The sequence below is a fragment of the Ambystoma mexicanum genome, chromosome 13 (genome assembly GCF_040938575.1).
Source record: "Ambystoma mexicanum isolate Mex_15411 chromosome 13, UKY_AmexF1_1, whole genome shotgun sequence".
NCBI classification, from domain to species: Eukaryota; Metazoa; Chordata; class Amphibia; order Caudata; family Ambystomatidae; genus Ambystoma; species Ambystoma mexicanum.
In genome coordinates, this window is record NC_090938.1 from 784,162,148 (window position 1) to 784,183,550 (window position 21,403).

A 21,403-nucleotide genomic window follows, 5' to 3' on the forward strand; every position below is an offset into this window, starting at 1 on the left:
CTTGCAGCCACTGGGAGCCAGTGCAGAGATTTCAGTCCTGGTGACATACGATCCCTGGGCTTGAGGCCAAGGACAAGCCTCGCAGTCCGGTTCTGGATGAGCTGCAGAGAGCGGAGAGTAGAAGCAGACAGATTTAGAAAGAGGCTGTTGCAATATTATATCAATAACTGATGTAAAGAAACTACATTAGTATTTTTGTCTCTTTTCTTTTTATGTCTATGTTTGATAATGACATCTCATCCCCTTGATGTGAAACATTTCCTGATTCGCTTGTTAGGCAGTATTTGAATTGTGGACAAAAAATATTGATCATTTCGACAATTGTTTTGATTTTGAATTCGAATTATGTTTGGAAAATTATGTTGATTTTGTAATTTGTGTATTTTATGTTGACTATTCATTAATTAATGTAATGGGAAAAGGTGATATATTGGACCTGAAGAAGACCTGTGTTCTGTAAGGTCGAAACACGTGTTGGCAGGAGCATACTAATCACTGATTGAAATTAAATACAGATCTAAAGGTGAAGAATCTATTGAAAATCTCTCATTTGTGAGAATTGGAACTAATACCAGTACCTATTGATAAGACAATAGATTAAGGAAAGGATTGATTAATGGTCTATGCACAGTAGTTGAACCAATACCCTGTTTGTTGTCTTACATTCTCCTTCACTTGGCATCACCCTGTTTCACTTTGCTTCTCTCTACTTCACCTTGCCTCACTCTAGTTCGCTCTATTTTCTCTACTTCGCTCCAGATCACTTTGCATCACGTTACTTCACTTTGTTTCACTCAACTTCACTCTACTTCCCTCTACTTTGCTATATTTGTATTTTTTTTTGCTCTACTTCACTTCACTTCATTTTACATCATGTTACTTTGCGTTACTTCTTGTTACTTACTTTACTTTCTGTTCTTTTTTTTAACCCTCCTCCTACCACCCACCACTTTCCCCTCAGAACTTATGCCCCCGCCGCCGTTAATTTCAGTGACTGCACAGTCCCTTGTGGTTTCTGACAGCCGTTCCAGCCTAAGTGCACCATGTACCTCCACTGCAACAGTTCTGCTGTAAAATTTAAACAGAATTTACACAACGGTCATTCACAACATTCTCCATGATGTGGGTGGGCAGGCATCCGTTGTCCTCTGCTGTAAGTCCTAGCAAAGAGGGTTCCTCCCTGAGAGTGCTGTGCTTATAAACCCCTTGTGTGGTTTTGGGCAAGCCTCCCTTCACCACCTATGTCCTGTCCTTTCCCGCCACGGATCCCTTTACTCCTCCCCCTTCCTGGCGCCCCCAATCTGCCTCTGCTGTCCCCAACTTCTTGGGGGCAGGGGCCTCCCAGGGCCTGTTGTGCGCCGCGGCTAAGGCAGCGACCACCCAGGCCTCACATTGCTCAGCGCGTTCCCTGACACAGTCAGTAGAAAGGCGCGTTTGTATGTGTAATTGTCCACATCATTCTATTTCACCTCGTGAATCTATAACTTTTTTGTTTCTTCCAGCTGAGACATCTGAGACGTTTTCAGACGAGCGTATGGCTTCTAAAGAAACCGGCAGAGGGAGAGAAGTTAGCTGCACCCTGTAGGAGAAAAGTGTACATCCGTTCTGTCTCTGAAGTGGCACACCTTGTACTACCAGCAAAATAAAAGAAAAGCCTTGATGCAGTGTGCTGTGTGTTTGACTCAAGGAAATGGAGGTTGGGTAGAGCAGTCAAAGTCAAATAAAAATGGTGCTCCTCTCTAGACATCAAAAGGGAAGTTACTGCACTGCTGCCCAGGCCCTGTCTCTATTTGATTATTTTATTTATTGGACATTTGTATGGCGCCTATACACAAGTGTTTCCAAGTGCCACAAGACAAGTTGGGAGACGGGGGGTGGGGGAATGGGACATGGGAAAGAGGTAGAACAAAAAACGGTTATATTGGCCTTGTGCCAATCCTACGGTGCAAGTGCAAGACAAGGTGGTAAGTGCAGTGGGGGGGGTCAGGGAGAAGTGCAGGAGTGGGGTGCCCAAGAGAGGGTGGTGGGCAAGTGCTGGGGCCAAGGCGTCAAGTACCAGGAGGAAGGGAGGGTGAGTGCAGTGGACAGGAAGGACCAGGTTAGGGCAAGTGCTGGCAAAGGAGGCTGGAGGCACTGATAGGGGGGTGGTCTGGCTCCTGTGTGACTCTGAAGGGACCAGGAGAGGGAAGGAATAGGAGAAAAGGAACATCTTAAGATGTTTCTGGAAGAAGATCCGGCTCAAGTCTGGGGGTAGGCAGAGAGGCCGTTCCAGAGGGAGGAACCAGCCAAGGAAAGGGATATACCTCCCACTCTCTGCTTCGAGAAACGTTCTACCTGCAGAGAGTTGGAGCCAGAGAACCGAAGGACTCTGGCAGGGAGGTATTTAGGGAAGGAAAGCTGGATGAAGAGAGGTCCCAGACCCCAGGCGACCTTGTGGGTGATGCAAAAGGTCTTGAATTTGATCCTTGCAGTCACTGGAAGCGAGTGGAGAGATTTTAGGGCTGGAGAGATGCGGTCCCTGGGATTGAGACCAAGGATAAGTCTTGCAGTCCTATTCTGGATTAGTACAAGGAGAGAAGGGAGGAAACAGGCAGATTGAGGAATCGGCTGTTGCAGTAGTCCAGCCTAGATGGAACCAGGGCTCTGGAGACGTTGAGCTTCTGGGGGAAGGTGATGAAAGGTAGAATGCCCCTCATGAGGTGGAGCTGAAAGTTTGACTTCTTGGCAAGGTCCATGGGTTTATAGTGATTTTTTCGAATGGCATATTTTCAAATGCCATTTTCTCTGCACAATTTTGCCGAAATTTATTTTTTTAACTTTTTCTTTTTTTTTTTTAAATGGCGGTTTCCCCCAAGCCCACTTTTTTTGGCCACTTTTTTTACTTACGAAACCCAAAAAAACATATAAAATAAAAAAGAATACATTAGAAAAAAGAATTTCGGCAAAATGTTTTCGAGAACATGGTGTTTTGAAAATACGTTTTCGAAAAAATGACCGGATACTAGTCCGGTCCATGATATGTGGAGAGAAGGAGAGAGAAGAATCAAAGATGACACGAGCGGGAGGAAATAAGGAGCAGGCATCTCTGTCATGACCCTTGCCCCTGGCCCTCACTGGCAAGTCAGCCTTCCAGTTAGGGCCAGGTCAAAGGGCTTAAAACCTCATCCAAGACTTTCTTGGAGTCAGTCCTGGCGTCTTTGGCGCCAGGCTCATAACCATCATGAAGACCAACATTAGAATGGGACTATTTACTTGGGAATATTTAACTTGGGGGGGGGTACAGCCAACATGGAGGCCCACACATAGCTCAGTTACAAGGAACTGAGCTATGCAGTCTAGTCCTTTGGGTGTGGCAGGCCTGGGATTACTTTACCTGGACTACTTTGGGTGTGGCAGGCGTGGGACTATTTTACCTGGACTACTTTACCTGAGATTATTTAAACCACACCCAAACAGCAGAACATGATTTGCGTTATTCTGCTGTGGGCAGAGTAAAGCTCACCGTGTCCAGTTCTTTGATGCCAGCTTACCTGAAACCAAGGACCGGCAGAGAGAGAAAGAACACTATGAAAATGACCTGGAACAGTATCCAATCCACCGCTGACTTCTGTTCCACTCACCTGAAGGTACGAACTCCATCATCCGGCACCGCATGCATCCTGGAATACCATAACTTGGAAAGAGGAGAAAGAAAGACAGCATTAGTAAGCGTTTACTCATGTTTCCTCCCGAATGAAGAAAGCCACACAATTCTTACCTGGGTAGTCATCTCCTGGTCAGTATCATTGCTGGAACATTACAGTGCTCGGCGAGGAACATGGCAACCTGCAAGGAGAGAAAAGACACAGGTTAGCAATATAAAAGGCGAAACAGCGCTGCGCATCGCGCATTACTCACCAGTGAGCATCGCGCACACCACGCTTTTCGCCTACCGGCCCATGCTCATCTTCAAACTGCATGACAACATCAAAATACCTTTCCATACCTAAAAGGAAAGAAGCAAGACATTATTATTCGAACTAAGAGGAACATAAGAACTGCATATAAAGACTGTAAAGCAGCAAACCTACGGAGTCGCAGCAGACCTGGATTCCCACAGGGGGCTTGCACCAGTGAAGTAACTTGGTTGCTACTCGCCCCCCCACATATACGTGCCCCTGCCACGAGGAGCAGGACGGAGAATCCACCTCTTACAATATTAAGGTGAGGAGAAGGCCCAAGGGGGAGGATGGAGTTGAGGCCAAGGGAGGTGGGAAAGCATAAAGACAATCTGGTATTGAATCCAGCTCTCCTATATTGCAGACCCATCTTTAACCAGAGGCCTTACCAAGGGACCGGGAGAGGGTTCGAGAGTGCAAATCATCCAACCAGGGCTGGGTGGCGTCCCCGTGGATACCAGGTGAGCGGAACAATCTCTTCCTTAATGCCGTCTTACTGGCATTAAGGCAGAGATCATTGGCAGAGCATCATGCCTGAATAGCAGTCAGGTATGAGGGAGGAGGTAGAGGACAACCACTTGGAGGAGAGCTGTGTGTCATCTGCATAACACTAGAAATGAGGGGACAAGGTGGAGATCAGGTGGGCTAGAGGGGCCAGGTAGATGTTGAAGAGCCATGGAGACAGGATAGAAACCGAGGGACGTGTACGGGAGGCATGGTATCACAAGTATGACACTGACATAAAAGGAACACCTTGTAAAACCTTTATTAAAGTTTCTGGGTTTGAATAAAAAACAAAACCAGTGAGTACAGGAAAATATCCTGAGCTATACAAGGCATATATAGCAAATGATTACACAAATATGCATTTACATAAATGTTTTCAAGGTGTGCAAAACAACATAAACAAAAATAATAATAATAATACATCATATACATGTGATGTATTATTATTGTTGTTCATGTTGTAAATGTCTAGGGCCCTCATTACGACCCTGGCGGTAAGTGAAAAATGATACCAGTAAAGGATTACCGGCATCGCTTACCGCTATGGCCGATTATGACCTGAGATAGCGCTAATAGTGGCACTGTAATCAACAGTGCTGGTAAAAGCACCAAGGGCGCGGGCACGCGACCCCCATGCCGTAAATACCGCCATGGCGCTAAGTGGGGAACATTTCAAGTCACGCTGACATGCAAATAACGCCTTTGTGAAGGCCGTAAAGTACCTTACCGCCATGGTGCTAATACCGCCATCGCGAACCAACCGTAAATGGCCATGTGCAGTGTTCCCAGCTGCCACAGGTGCTCTCAATCAGCACAGGTGGAGGCAATACAGACTGGGCAAGCACAAAAGGAGCACATCCCACCCCACCCCTTCCCACACTCCACAATGAATGCAATACTACTAGCAATGCTGGGGCTGGAGGACCTGATTGCAGTGGAAGTGCTACAACAACAACTACAAGAAGAACAACAGGCAGCACAGAGGAGACGCAGGAGGAGAAGGAGGGCAAGGCAGGGCCAGCATGCCCCCCCCAGCACAGCCAGTGCCACCACGCAGGCAGCCCCCAATCCCACGCATCATTCAACCTAACAGCTGAGCAGATCCACACTCTGTACCGCCTGGACCGGGACACCATCACCACCATGGTGAACATGATATATGAGGACATTGTCAGCCTCATTGAAACACACACCGCCATCCTACCCCTACTGAAGGTAGTGTCTGTGCTCTACTTCCTGGCCACAGGCACCTACCAACACACATTGGGGCAACTGCATGGCATCTCACAACCATTATTCTCACGTACGTTGAACCAAGTGCTTGATGCCCTCCTCAAGCACACAGACGAACACATTTCCTTACCACGGACTGCCCAGGAGATCTCAAACACCAAAGTGGGTTTCTATTCACTGGCCGGCATACCTGGTTGCATTGGCGCCATCGCCTACACCCATGTGGAATTGGTGGTCCCACATGCCATGGAGGTAACGTACCGTAACCATAAGCTATACCACTCAATCAACGTGCAAATGGTATGTGACTCAAACAAGATCATCACACATTGTTGTGCTCGATACCCCGGATCAACCCATGATTCAATGGTCCTGCGGAACTCCACGATTCCACGCTACATGGAGTGACATGCAGGGCAGAGATCCTGGCTTCTCGGTGAGTCGCATGTTAGGCTCATGGAAATGTGATGTGGGTAGGTGATTGAGGCATAGATGCATACTTCACCTGGCTGAGATGGGGGTTGGGGAGATGCATACTTCACCTGGCTGAGATGGGGGGGGAATGCATACTTCACCTGGCTGAGGTGGGGGGGGTGCATATTTCACCTGGCTGAGATGGGGGGGGGGGAAAGATGCATACTTCACCTGGCTGAGATGGGGGGGGGAGATGCATACTTCACCTGGCTGAGATAGGGGGGGAGATGCATACTTCACCTGGCTGAGATGGGGGGGGAGATGCATACTTCACCTGGCTGAGATGGGGGGGGAGAGATGCATACTTCACCTGGCTGAGATGGGGGGGGGAGATGCATACTTCACCTGGCTGAGATGGGGGGGAGATGCATACTTCACCTGGCTGAGATGGGGGGGGAGAAATGCATACTTCACCTGGCTGAGATGGGGGGGGAGATGCATACTTCACCTGGCTGAGATGTGGGGGGAGAGATGCATACTTCACCTGGCTGAGATGGGGGGGGAGAGATGCATACTTCACCTGGCTGAGATGGGGGGAGAGATGCATACTTCACCTGGCTGAGATGGGGGGGGCGGGAGAGATGCATACTTCACCTGGCTGAGATGGGGGGGGATGCATACTTCACCTGACTGAGATGGGGGGGCGGGAGAGATGCATACTTCACCTGGCTGCGAGTGCCAGAGGGAATGGAGCATGCTCATACCCCAAAGCAGCCCAGACTGGAGCTGACACCTGACCACATAATGCAAGATGTAAGCAGCCCTACCATGCGAATGAAGCGGTGTCCCAACCATCCCACAGACATCTGTATGTGCACTGTACCAAATCAGACCGCATTCCCCTCAACAAAATGCAGCTACAAGCAGCGACTATAGCCAATACACAGCACAAAACACCATGAACTGAAAGGTCAGTCCCCCATTACTGCGTACAAAGGAGTCACATGAGGGTCAAATACATCAATACACCACCACACTGACACAGAGGCCCAACGAAATTGCATGACACCATTTGTTGTGCGTAGTGAGTGCATCATGAGGATGACATCAACGTTGCCAGGAAGAAAGCATACAAATAACTGGACACCTGCAAGATCACAGAAACAACGGTCGTGGACTGACACAGTGCATGTGCACTCACAAGCCACTGGACCCCCCTAAGCACACTAATCGATGACATGCAAAACAGTCCATTAGAGGAATACACACATAGCAGTCACATCGTGTGACTCCATTCATGCATGGAAATGGGGTTGAGATGAAAAAATAAATGCATGCCATGGTGTCACTTAATGAGGTCAAACATGATGAGTTGACTTACACATACATTGTTGCCCACATGCAGGTGATGCAGGCTATCCCTTGAAGCAGTGGCTCCTTTCCCCAGTCCGGAACCCACAGAACAGGCACGAGGAGGACTATAATCGTGCCCATACCCAAACCCGTGTGGTGATTGAGCAGACATTTGGCCTCTTGAAGGCATGGTTTCGCTGCCTCAGCAGGTCTGGTGGGGCACTCCTGTACCGCCATGAGAAGGTGGCAAAGATCGTCATGGCATGTGTCATGCTACACAATATGTGCATCAGACGGAATGTGCCTCTGCCCCCTGACGCAGAACAGCAACCACCTGACGAAGAGGATGAGGAGGGTGGGGATGGGGCAGCACCTCAAGGAGGAAGCGATGCACAGGAGGGACGTGACATGCGTCGGACTCTGATCAACCAAATCTTCTAGCACACATGAATGGGGGGTGTCACATGGAGAGGGCACTTGGGGCACTGGGTGTGTCAGGGACATGGACACTGTAGACTGTTAACCAATAAAGCACACATACGCAATAAGCAATGTCCACACATGTGATTTCTGCATAACCAAAAAGTGTATTGGAAAGGTAAATCTAAGTGAACACACCCACCACCCCACACACCCACTCCTCCCTCCCCCACTACTCCCCAACACACCCACTCTCCCCTCCCCCTCTACTCCCCAACACACCCACTCCTCCCTCCCCCCTCTACTCCCCAACACACCCACTCACCCTCCCCCTCTACTCCCCAACACACCCACTCCCCCCTCCCCCCTCTACTCCCCAAAACATGATGTGGATGACTGTGCACAAGTGCATCATGTGGCACCAATTCACAAGACTGCGCCTATTGGCATCCCCCGCTCCCAGCACCCGGTGCACCCCTGTCGGAACGCCGCTGGTTCCTGCCCGATCTGCCACGGGGCTGGTTCTGGTTGAACTGGCAGCCGAGGAAGAACTGGGTTGCTCACTTGGACGCATGTCCCGCATTGTTTGTACTAACTCAGAAAGTACGTGCTGCACCGCGGCCAGTTCAGCACAAATGTCCTTAGAACTGGACTCGATAGCAGACCTAAGAGTAGCAGCACAATCACGCATTTCCTCCCTAGTGCATTCTGTGACATGCCGTGTCAACAGAGCTGTAAGTTGCTGTTGGCGCATAATGATTTCCTGCATTGCCTCTTGGGTGTTGTAGCCTGTGGCTGATGGTTGTGGCGTGTCCATTATACTGCTGCCCTCCTGCACACGTGCGGTTGGGCTGGGAGTAACCAGCAAAGAGTTTCCAGGAGATAACCCCTGTATGATGTTGTCATGCTGGCTGCATGGGGACAGGTAGGGGGAATGCAGGGGGCCAGCGTAGGGACTCACAACATTATCAACATCCCCTTCCTCGTTGTTGGAGATCGCTGCGGTGGTAGCAGTTTCACCGATGGTGCTGCTTTCTGCAGATCCAGTGCCTTCGGCGGACAACACTGGGCAGATGGTGGATGCCGGTGGCGCCGAAGTGGTGGACTTGGTAGCCATCGGTGCCGTGGCCTGTGCTGTGCTGTGGGACATTTCCTGTTGTTGGGGTTTCTTTGTTCCCCCTGAGGTGGAGGGACGGTGTTGTGCCTCTTCAGCCCTGGCCCTCTTGGCAGTGGTTGCACCTGTGTCATCATCGGCGCTGTCCGAATGTGAGCCTGTGGTGGACCAAAGGAGGGAAAGGGTTAGTGATGGGTCTACGGGCATTGAGCAGGCATTGCAATGGCTGCATTCATTTTGATTGCTGGATGGTTCACATTGGAGGCAGTGACATACAGGTAGTCTCACTCTTAGGTGGTTGATGCATGGAGGCATGTGGGTAGCTACAGAAACGGGGAGCATTATACATGTGTACAAGGTGGAAGTCAGCACTGCCTGTAGGCAGTCTTGTGCTAATGAGTCCGGTGGACCCTGGTATGCATCATTGCACTTCCCAATCATCTGGACATCATCGTGGTGAGATTGGCATAGTTGGACTTGAGGCACCTACCTGCATCGCCTGATGTCGGGGCTCCTCTCTCCATGTCCCCAACTCCCTCAATGCTCTCCGTGCCTATGGTGGCAGCACATATCTCCTCCCATGGCTGTAGTTTAAGGGGTGACTCAGCACCTCCACCAGTCGCCATTCCGAGATTCTGATTTGCAGCCAGTATGCTTCTGACGCGGAGACGTAGATCTTCCCACCGCTTGCAGCATTGTTTGGCAGTGTGGGGTGTTGTGCCAACGGCACTGACCCTCTGGGCGACCATGGCCCATATTGCCTTTTTCCTCTGCAGCGCCGGTCTGGTCATCTCCGTGGAGAACACAACATCAGCATGCTCTTGGAGTGTTTCGGTTAACATTGTTAGCTCCTCCCTTGAAAAGCGCTCCTGGCATAGCCGATCTCCGCTCTTTTTCAAAACTTTAGGCATCGTGATGTCAAAGGGGTGGTGTAGGAGGTTTGTGGAAGTTGTGGGGGTCAGGTGTCTACTGGTAACAGAGGATGGCAATGGATTGTGTTTTTAAAGATGGCCGCCATGCTCTTTCCCGTTCCTGTGCGGTGACGCTACTTCCGGATCCGCTTATTTTCGGTCACCGCTAATAGCGGTTCCCGCTAATTGCGGTGACCGCTAATGTCAATGGCTACGGTGGCGGAGGTGCTATTTGCACGGCATATAATGCTGGTAAGTGGGATTTTACGCCCTTTAGCGGCATGGCGGTGATTCCATTACCGGCATGGCGCAATGCTCGTGCCCGAGAACTCGTAATGTGCCGCTTTTAGCGGTCTCTGGCTAGTACGGACACGTTATTTGTGCCATGCCGGTAATGGCCGATACTTACCGCCAGGGTCGTAATGAGGGCCTATCTGTATAATCATTTGCTATATAGCTCAGGATATCTTCCTGTACTGACTGGGTTTGGTTTATCAAATATACGATTGTCTAAAGGAGCAAGAGACTTTTCCGCTGTCTCCTTCAATATGTTTGTTTGTTGTCACTAAATGTATGAAACTGTTGAGGGAAAATGATGACTCTCACATTTGAGAAATTTTGAAAAAATATTGATTAAAGAGATTTCAAAAGGTGGGCAAATAATGAAACCCACTCAAATCTGCTTTTACAAAAGCTAAAATGATTATACTTTTTTGTTGCTGAGTTGGGAATTAAGAGACATTCACTGTGAACTCTGATCAAATGAATGGACACACTATGCACAAATAATTTGACTATTAGGACACCCCTCTGTTATAAGGCAAGTGGCTCTAAGTCACGTGGCCTAAGCCACACCCACCTTCTTAGCCCTGCCTCTTCATTTCTGCTCTTAACTCTTAGATCAAGGGCACCCCCTATTTGGACATCTGCATCGAGCTACATTGCTGTGGGATGCTAGCAAGGTCGGAATGAGCCCTTTCCCGCACTGCAATCATCACAGAAAGACATGAAGAACAAGGTTAGCCCTCCTGGGCCCTTGTGAAGCTGCACTGTATTCCGTTTCATCATGGCCGCCGCCATGAGGCTGCCTGATGCACAGCCCTGCAGCCCACCTGACATTTCCGCCTCCACCCGATGCCTATTGGATGTCTGCCCAGCTAATAGTGTGTGTACCAGGGAGCCGGCAGGCAAAGCCAGCCTCCTACAAAGGCTAACTACCAAGGCCTTTTCTTACACCCCCTGTATGGCCCTGTCAGGGCTTGGCTGTCCTGGTGATTACCATTCAACCACCCCCGCCCATTCCAAGTACCATCTACTGTTTACAGTTCCTCACAGGAGTTGTCCGCCAAATGCCATCACGGCCAACATTCGTTATGTAAGGTAAGGCTCACAATGCCTTCTACTAACACTGACTGTTTTAATTGCCATCCATGTCCGATGTCGCCCCCAGTCACCTGGTTTCGTATCTCCTGGGCTCTAACTATACTACCGCTCCACTCATGTGCGCCTCAACAACTTTGCATACCTACTTTGCCTTGTTGGGCACTCTTCTAATATGCCTACTAATTTCTGCTATGAACCCGGAGTGAGCTACTGACACGCGGTGCTGCCTCCTTCATCTAATGCAGCCCCTGCTCCTTGGATGAGGCTTTTCCCAAACTTTGAACTCACAACCGGCCTTGGCACATTTGCGATCTAAATCTCATACATATACTTTCACTCACCGTGCACGCGTCCAATTGTGTCCTCTATCCATTACTGTGATATGAAAGATTGCCCACATTCCTCTATACCTCTGTTCCCTCTCGTTTGCCTGCAATCCTCGCACGTCTTGCTATGCCTTACCGAGCACACTGTCAGATCCACTAAAGAGCTAACACAACTTCACCCTGACCACAGAAGCCGAAGGGAATTCGACCCTCCACCCAGGGTTGGTATGGGTTCCTGGTTGTAGATAACAGGTTACCACGTGGCAGGCAGAGGGGGGAAGAGGGTTAGGCAGAATTTGTGGCTAGGTAGGGGAAGTTAGGAACACTGGAAAGAGTGTTAGGAAATGTAAATGGAAGGGAAGGGGAAAAAGGGAAAACCCATAGCATTTGTAACCAAGAAACTTGGATCAAACCTCAGCAGTAGAGTGACCAGATATCTCCTGTACCTACTGTCTCAACAGACTGCCCTTCCTTACTCAAGAGCTCCTATTCTGAAAGCCTACTCTCCTGTCCTCCTGTCAAACATGCTCATACATTCATTACACAAATAAATGCAGATGGTTGCCAGACCATAGCACAAACATAAGCACATGTAATGGGCCCATTGAACCCCGACGCTGACAAGACAAGTACATATGTCGCTGCAAACAATATGGAAGCATGAAATTCGTTTTTTGCGATAATTAGGAAATGCCCAATCAATTGTCCACTTGACCCTCTCCTTTCCACACTGGTCTCTGAAGCATTCCGTGTTTAGTGTGTGCCTTATTTTCCATTTGATAGCATTGCTTGACCCATGCACCTTTTCCCACAACAGCATATGTCACAGTATGTAGATTACCAACAATTACTTATCTTTGGCCCGAGGGACCATCGGCGGTACCCTCAGGCGAGCTTGGTAGTGCATTGAGAAGAAATGCTGCTGACCCTCGAGCCTCCCGGGGTCGTAATGGGAGAGCGTGACACGGCGACTCAGCGATGCGTGTGAGGTGCGACTTGCAGCACCAACCGCAGATCTCAGTGGAGCGAGACCACGGAGAAAGGACAAGCCCTTTCAGCCCGCACCCGCTTTCATTCACTCCTCGTGTTTGCTGTGTACACTCCTTCCCAAACCTGCGTCCTCAGCTGCTCCTGCTCTCAGCCCGTGCCTGCATACATCCGTAATCACCAGCAAGCGGCACGTGCTGAGGCAGAGCTTAAGAAGCAGACCCGGCAGCCTCTCCCTCATGTATCCTGTCATGTGGCCGCTGTCAGTCTTGATGGGAAATGTAGTTTCTCCTGTAGAAACCCGCTCCTACTGCCTGACACGCCACAGCTTGTTGGCCCAGAGATTATGGCTACTGCCACAGCTCACAAACCCAATAACCTCATCCCCAATCCTTACATTACCACTTCCCTCATAGCCCCTTCCGGGTCTGAGTTTGTCAGGATACAATTGATGAAACAACCTTACCAGTCTTGGAGCATGAACCATCCCAGCCGGTTCCCACGAGTTATCCTCAGGGCCGTACCACTACCGATTGCGTCTCCTCCTGGAGTCCTGAATTTCGTGAACCTCATATTCCTTGTGTCTATCCTCCAATAGTACCGGTGGTCTCTCGAGCCGGGTAGAAGCAACTGCAGGTTTCACAAAAAAAACATGAACAGGATGTATTTTAAAGTTCGCTGGAAGATTCAACCTAACTGCAGTTTTAGACACACATTTCACAATAGCATAAGGCCCAATGTACCGTGGTAGACATTTTTGAGATCCCACCAGTTTAATATTCTGTTCAGACGGACCCACCTGCCTTTTCCTGTCTGCGTATTCCTTATACCATTCCTTAGCCCTCACCAGGTGTTGCTGAGCCATCTTTCTGATCATGGAAAGCTCCTGCCTATGCTCTGTTACTGCCGGTATCTTGTTGCTAGATGGGAGCACCTCTGGCAACATGTTTATTTCCTGCCCGTACAAGCACATATGAGGTGACATACCCAATGACACATGGTCTGAGTTGTTATAACAGAATTCCGCTAACCATAAAGCCTGAACCTATGACGTCATACCATCAACACTGAAGCAATGCGGGAACTTTCACATCGTCTGATTTACTCTCTCTGTTTGCCCGTCTTGTCTGTGGGTCATAACTTGTGGATAGAGCGCAGGAGATTCCCAACATCGGACAAAAAGCCAGCCAAATCGTGGACGCAAACTTTGATCCGCGATCAGACACAATTGACTGTGGTAGACCATGCAATTGCACAACATGATGTAGGAACAATCGAGCCAATTCCCCTGCTTTGGGTACTCCTATGCAAGGAACAAAATGAGCTTGCTTGGAAAAGTAATCTACAATCACTATAATAGAATTATACTCCCCATCCTCCGTAGGATCTGTTACAAAGTCCTTAGAAATATGTGTCCAAGGTTCGTCTGGAGTCGGCAGAGGCTGCAATAAGTCTGCTTTTTTAGAGTGATCAGCCTTGGACCTCACACATGTCTCACAGTGCTGAATGTACCTTTAAGTATCAAAAGCCGTTCATGGCCACCAAAAATATCTTTGTAACATTCTCAAGGTCTTTCTTTCCCCAACATGACCCGCCAATCGTGACACCAAAGCAGCGCCTTTTCTCTCAACGATTGAATGTGTAGTGTAAGGAAAGGCCTGGTATTGTCAATGAAGACAGACATAAATGAGACACAGTTCAAGGGTGTTTATTGAAGTTCAAAGGGTTGGTTAAATGAATATCTAAACTTAAATCTAAGGAAAGGATGGGAGCAAGCTAAAACCATCACATACTAATAACACAATCCTTGTTGAGTCCGCCAACATAAAAGAGCCTATGCTAATAAACCTATTGCAAATCCTTACTTCTAAATACAAAATGGTGTGGGACAGTAGTGTATGCAAAAAAGGAAATGTGTTCAAAAAACAATATGTCAGGACAGATGAGCAGTTGACCTCCATTCCCCACGCTTTCAGCATGGGACAAGGCAGAATGCTCGAGCCTCATGCACACTATGGCTGCCTTGCCACGAGCACACAGTTTAATGGTTCAGCTGGTCTCATACAAAAACAATCAGGGAATCTGATTAACAATAGTAAATTAGCCTTAAGTGTTATTTAAGGTAACCTTTTTAACACACAGAAACACTTTTAGGAAAAACCATTTCCTCAAGCCTTATTTCTTTTTACAATAAATGTGTAACCTATCGGAGTCCCTAAACGGAAGTTGCATGCATAAAAGAAATAGGGCCTCATTACACGTTAGGTGGTAAGGGTTTAGTGGTACCGGTAAGGGCACCGGTACCGGTAAACCCTTACCGCCTTACTACGAGTTCCCTTTGCAGGACCCGACCTTAACGGCTGGTTTTACCAGCCGTTAAAGTAGGGTGCCGCAAAGGGACCTTGGTGCTAATTACAGTACCGCAGTTTGCGGTACCGTAATTAGCGCCTTCCCCATTCCCATTGAGCCCTATGGGGGCAAAAATGGGAATGGGGAAGTGCCTTGGTGAATGGGGAATTACCGCCCCCGCTCACCTTGGAGTAGGGCGGTAATTCCGCCACCCACCAAGGCGGACACGGTAAAATAACGGCGGCAACCATGGCGCTAATAGCGCCATGGTTACCGCCTACCGTGTAATGAAGCCCATACAATTCTATCGGACCCAAGCCAAAACATGTTTCAATATTCTCCCTAGGTAGATGTGGTGATCACTGCCACATCATATGGAGATGACGATCTGACCAGACGTTGTAAATTAACGGTCCTGATGAAGATGACAAATGAGAGATAGGGCCTCATTACGAGTTTGGAGGTAGCCATGGAGCTATTAGCTCCATGGCTGCTTCCAAACCGGGCTCCATTACCGGGTTCCTGCAATGGGGACTTACCGGGTCATTCCGACATAGGAGGACCCAGTAAGTCCTCCTTGCAGGAACCATTCCCTATTCCCATTTGAGCCCCCATAGGACTCAATGGGAATGGGGAGGGAGGTAACAACGGGCACATTACATGTGTCCCGTTGTTACCTCCCTCTTCCTCTCGCGGGACCCAGAAAGGACGCCTGGTTTTACCAGGAGTCCGAACCGGGTCCCGCGATGGGAAGCTTGCAAATGAAGGGGGCCGGTCCCGTACCAGCCCCCTTCATTCCGTCAGCGCAAGCCTCGTAATGAGGCCCTTATACTTGATTTTAGATAAGTTGGGCTTACCAATATATCCACCATTAGATCTATAGAAATACCATTGACGCACTTCTTGGAAGGTCAATAAATGAAACAAAGGGCCTCTCTTACCCTAAGGAAATAGGTCCTCCACGAAATGTCTACGGAATGAAAATAGATATGGTTTAGCCATTTTTATTAGAGCTTGTTTGTCCATTAAGAAACATACTTGCGGAGCATACCTTGTATATATAGTGACAGCTCTCCTTCTTCTTTCTCTTTTAGATAGGCGGTCCATCACCTCCTACCTAGGGACAGGCCCCTTACACACAGGGAAAGGGTGTTCTTCCGTTTAGGGACTCCGATAGGTTACACATTTATTGTAAAAAAAAATAAGACTTGAAATGTTTTTTCATCTGGTCTCACACCACTCTGGCAAAGTCTTTAAGAAACAAAAAGGATTCTCAAAAGAAATATCTCTTGTCAAAACACAGGCTTCCTCCGCCTTGAAACAAAGTTCACTTTGCTTGTCAAAACACACAGCATTACCTTCTTTCTCAGTGACTGCTGGTACTTGTAGTTCCTTTTGTTACTCGTACAGTTCAATATCTCAATATCAGGACCTCCTGTGCCAAAATGTCTTTGCCATTCAACGTTTTTTACTGCATTGGGTCTGATGTAGCAAACAAAACACAAAAGTTCCTTTCCTTTGTCAAGATTCTCACATTCATAAGTTCACGATTGGTCTCCCTCCTTTGGGTTCGGACCACGGGTCCGCCTCGTCCGAGCTCAGACCCCTTTTCTAAAATGTTCACAATTCACTACTTGGTCTCCCTCATCCGAGCTTGGACCACGGATCCCCATCTTCTGGGCTCAGATCCCTTTTGACACCAGAATCAAAGACTTTTGACTGTGCGCAGGATTTTGCTTGACCCGTTGCAGGACCACTTTGATTTACAATTCTTTACAACTCCAACTTTCACTTCTTCCACTTCTCAGCTGAATACCTTACAGAGACCTTCGATTGGGCACACACTTGGCGCTGGACCACTCTGTATCACAGCTTTGCTCTTTTGGACTATAAGTCCCAGAACGTACATTCAAGGTTTTATTCCCACTTCTCTAGTTACAGGCACTTTTGGAATGTACACAAAGTTCTTGACACAACACGTTATCCTGCCTTAGCTTCCCTCAAGTCACATGGTCTCCATCTTTTAACCTCAGTGATAAGGTTAACGGGTCCTCAATGGGGATTCACTTGAGGACTTGAGGTCATGGTCCCAGCACCTGCCCCTCAACTACCTGGGTTTCTGGAACTCACCCAGGGTGTAAGCACTGATTTCAACACTAACAGAAAAGTGTAGCTGGAGTTTTGGTTCCCTGGGGCACGACTCCCCTGCCACACTGTAGCCCCCCTTTGTACTCACAGGCATCAGTGTCTTGGCAGGCCATCCCCCTTCTGGCTTCCCAAGGTTCTCCCAGCTGCTGACTTCTCCTTTTGATCTTCACGGTTCCTTCAGCACCCGCAGCTCGCTCAGGGTGTGCCCAGGTGTCTGTCCTTTTATACTCTTTGAAAGAGTTGATTGGAGTTAGGTGTGAGTAGTTGTCCCTACCTGCGTGACTCTGCCTGACCTCATTATCGGGACAACATGAAGACTGCCCATAGGAATCCATTGCCCATAGATTCCTAAGGGTAATCCCCGTGACTCCCATCTGCTTCTTCTTCGTCCCAGTAGTTGGATAGTTGGACTTCTAAAATGGAAGTAGGGATTGTGGGAGTTGTAGGTTTTTCTGGAGATCATGGAAAAACCAAGTAGGTTTTCATCAGAATGAAGGCGCTAAATGTATTGTGATGGGTGAATGGATTTTCTATTGGGTTTTAATTTCCTTGGTATGATGTGACTCGGCTAGCAATAACCCATGACAACTGAGGGGATGATGGGTAGGGGTTTATCTGAACAGGAGGAATATCATGTCTCGCCCGAGGGCGTGTCTCCCATAGTCCCTGAGGACCCCCTGCCCAGGTGATCCTCACTGGTCCGCCCCCAAGGTTGGGATCCAAGAGTGATGGTCCTCCCCTGGCCACCTGAACAAAGGATCCCCGGGAATAGCCTGGAAGAAACGCCTCAGGTTTCTCACAGTAGATACAGTTTGCCTGCCTGATATGGTAAACCATCTCGAATACTCCTATTTCCTTTCTTGTCTTTCCAATTCTGCATCTCCTGTGTGGGAAGACTTTCCCGTACCTCAATCAAAATGTCCCTAGTCACGGAGCCAACTATTCGATCCACTGCTAGGTTATTCCTCTTCTCCTGAGCCGTAACCTCCATGTTCCTTTGTCGTGTAAGAGCATCCGCCTTTCCGTTATTTGTTTCTGGCAAGTAAGTTAATACAAACTCAAATTCCTCAAAAAACGGAGACCAACGCAACTGACATGGGCTCAAGTTTTTAGCTGATTTCAGGAACTGCAAATTCTTGTGGTCTGTAAGCACCGTTACTGGATGACGGGCACCCATCAAATAATGCTGCAATTCCTGAAAAGCTGCCTGCATCGCCAACAGCTCCTTATCTGTAATGGCATAATTCTGCTCACAGCTGGTCAATTTTCTTGAAAGGAATGCCACTGGGTGCATCACGCATCCTCTGTTTGTTGAGACAGAATTGCCCCTATCGCTAGATTGGAAGCATCCGTCTCTACTTGAAATGGTCTTTCCAAATCCGAAAGCCACAGAATCTGTGCTTCCATAAATGTAGTTTTTAACTTCTGAAATGCGGCCTCCGCTTCCTTATCCCCCCTAAACTTAGTGGCCTTTTTTTAGAAGTCTTGTGAATGGGGTAATAGTGTGTGCGAAATTGCTAATGTAGCGGCACTGCGGTAGAAGTTGGCAAACCCCAGGAAGCACTGAACATCCTTTACACACCAATGAGCTGGCCAACGCGTGACTGCCTGCACCTTCTTCTCATCCATACCCAACCCCGTCGGAGTAAGGATAAACCCCAAGAATTCTACCTGGGTGGTGTGGAATTCACACTTTTCCAATTTGGCAAACAGATGATACTCCTGCAAACGCTGAAGCACAGCTTTAATCTGTTGGAGATGTTGTTCTACAGAATTTGAGTAAATCAGAATGTCATCTATGTACATGATGACAAAAACATCAAAATACTCCTGCAATACCTCCTGCATGAAATACTGAAAAGCTGCGGGAGCAGTACATAATCCAAAAGGCATCACCAGATATTCAAAGAGGCCGAACTTTGTCCGAAAGACCGTCTTCCACTCATCTCCCCCCTTTAAACGAATCAGATGATAGGCGCCTCGCAAGTCTAGTTTAGTTATGTTATGTTATTTGACATTATTATTTATTTTTTTGTATGGGTTATACATAACCTTTACAAAAAGAAGTTCAATACATATACCAACAAATAAGCAACAGTACATAAAACAAGATCAAAATGTTCGTGCGGGGGGATCCCTTAAGGCAGCTAACATTACCTCCCCATCCACTTGATACATTTTAGCTCTATGTTCCTTAATTTTGTTCTTCCATTTATTTTTGATCTTTTTCCCCAATATCTCTTTTTCAGATATAGTAAGAGGTTGTTTGTGCATATGTCTCAACTCTCTACTTCTGTTATTCGTTAATGTTCTAACAACTTCATCATAGGTATGTGGATGTTTTTCCTTCCTTTTTTTATTGCTGGAGACAGAAACGGTGTTCTTAATAACGCTTTGCACATAGTTATCAAATGTGTCTCTAGTGTATAGCGTTAGTTTTTATCTAGATTTTTATTTAAAAAATCTGCTTGGAAAACCGCGTTAGTTCTTACCACATTGCTGTCATGCCATGTAATTCGAGTCTTAGATGGGTTTACCAAATAGGCAGATTCACATTTCTCAATATTGTCCTTTATACAAGCTTAAGGCAGGTTTGGGCAGATCCTTTGCAGTTCTCGCCACGCAACAATGGAACAAATTACCTTCCACCCTGCGGTTGGAAGAGAATTATCAAACGTCAGGAAATGCCTGAAGACGTGCCTCTTTAAGTGATGGCATCCAGTTAGGAAACAGAGAGTCCACAGGGATGATTAAGGGTGTCCCAGGTATGTCTAGTATTTGTTGTATGTTACCAGCGCCCTGATGCCTACGGGCTGCCGGCGCTATAGAAGTATACATAACATAACATCTCCATTTCTTCAAATTCAACCTCCAATATCTTATGGTCACTACAAGTAGTTTTCCTCAGACATAACACATGGGCCATTGTAAAAATTGAAGCAGATAGATTTTCATGGAGATCTTACCATTCAACCAGGTAGTATTGTCCGCTGACTCACCCAACAAGTCTGCTGTATTGATGAGGCCCCACAATCCCAAAAAGTTACACCACAACTGCCCTTGTGAGAGTTTATTGGTATAATAAACGCTTACCAGGCAATTTCCTGTTTCCCCTGGGCAGCACCCCTCCTTGTCGCTAGGAATTCCAACATTAAAGTCCCCGGCAATGACTATCATTAAGTCTGGATAGACGTCCATTGCTTCCTCTATAATTTCCCCAAGTGTTTCAAGGGCGTCCAATAGATTGATTTGAACGTTCCAGTAAATATTGACCGCCAAATAATATGTGGTACCTGGAAAATTAGTTAACTGAAGCAATACAGCCTCCATCAACACGAAAAGCAGTAATCAGGCCCCCTGAAGGTCTGCCCAATTATTTGGCATTTATATAGCACTCTATATATCATTGGTATGATCTCAAAGCGCTGGTAGATTGAACTCCCTCGGGAACCGCAGTTCTGGTTAGTAGAGTGATAGTGTCGTAGGGTGCGTGGGTGCACCAGGTATGTGTGCAGCTGATGTGATTGCCGGATGGTAGGCTGCATTCTAGTGTTAGGTGTGGTGCTGAAGATATCAGTTGGATGCGTGCAGACTGGGTTCTGGCTGCGTTAGGCCTGAAGGACGCTTATGTGAGCAACTAGGCCGGAAATGTCATGGGATAGCTGCGTTTTATTAGGGTGATGAGGTGTTCATGGGGTAGTGTTCGTATGTGAACAGCTAGGCCAAATTTATCAGGGTTATAGCTCTGTTCTAGTTGTGTGATGGTGTATAGTAGAGAATAAGCGTAGTGATGTGATATAATATGATGGTTCATCTTTAAAGGCACATGAACAGGATTGCAGGGAACACAGCGAGACACGGATGCACAGTGACAGGGGGCTGGGCTTACAGCGACAGGAGGGGGGCATACGGATATATAGCAACAGCATGGGGAACAGGAAAGCAGGGTACACAGTGACACACGTGCATGGTGGGCACACACAGTGACGAGATGGTTGGGTAATACATTGGGATAAATAGCGACATTATGGAAACAGGATGGCAGGGAACACAGCGACCCACAGACACACAGTGACAGGGGGATGGTCATACACCGATAGGAGGGGCACATATGGATATACATCAACAGCACGGGGAACAAGAAAGCAGGGTACACAGAGACACGTGCACGGTGGGCACACACAGGAACTGGAGGGTGGGGTAATTCCATCCATTCCATCCATCCTTTCATTCCATCCATCCATTCCATACATCCCTTCCATCCATTCCATCAATCCATCTATCCATCTATCCATTCCATTAGTCCATCCATCCATTCCA

The 21,403-nt window shown here is 47.8% G+C and overlaps 1 protein-coding gene and 1 long non-coding RNA gene across 5 annotated transcripts in view; one reads left to right on the plus strand and one right to left on the minus strand.

The window, feature by feature from the left end:
* The window catches only part of LOC138521951 (mucin-2-like), a 219,139-nt gene extending 217,479 nt beyond the window's left edge, over positions 1-1,660 (plus strand). For all 4 annotated transcript variants that reach the window (XM_069635132.1, XM_069635131.1, XM_069635135.1 and 1 more), the window contains one exon: positions 1,503-1,660. The gene's annotated coding sequence lies outside the window, so the exon portion shown is untranslated. The remainder of the gene's footprint in view (positions 1-1,502) is intronic.
* The window catches only part of LOC138521954 (uncharacterized), a 131,223-nt gene that overhangs the window by 16,420 nt on the left and 93,400 nt on the right, over positions 1-21,403 (minus strand). Inside the window, exon 2 of the long non-coding RNA XR_011283191.1 lies at positions 13,053-13,216. This is a non-coding gene — a long non-coding RNA (uncharacterized lncRNA). The remainder of the gene's footprint in view (positions 1-13,052; positions 13,217-21,403) is intronic.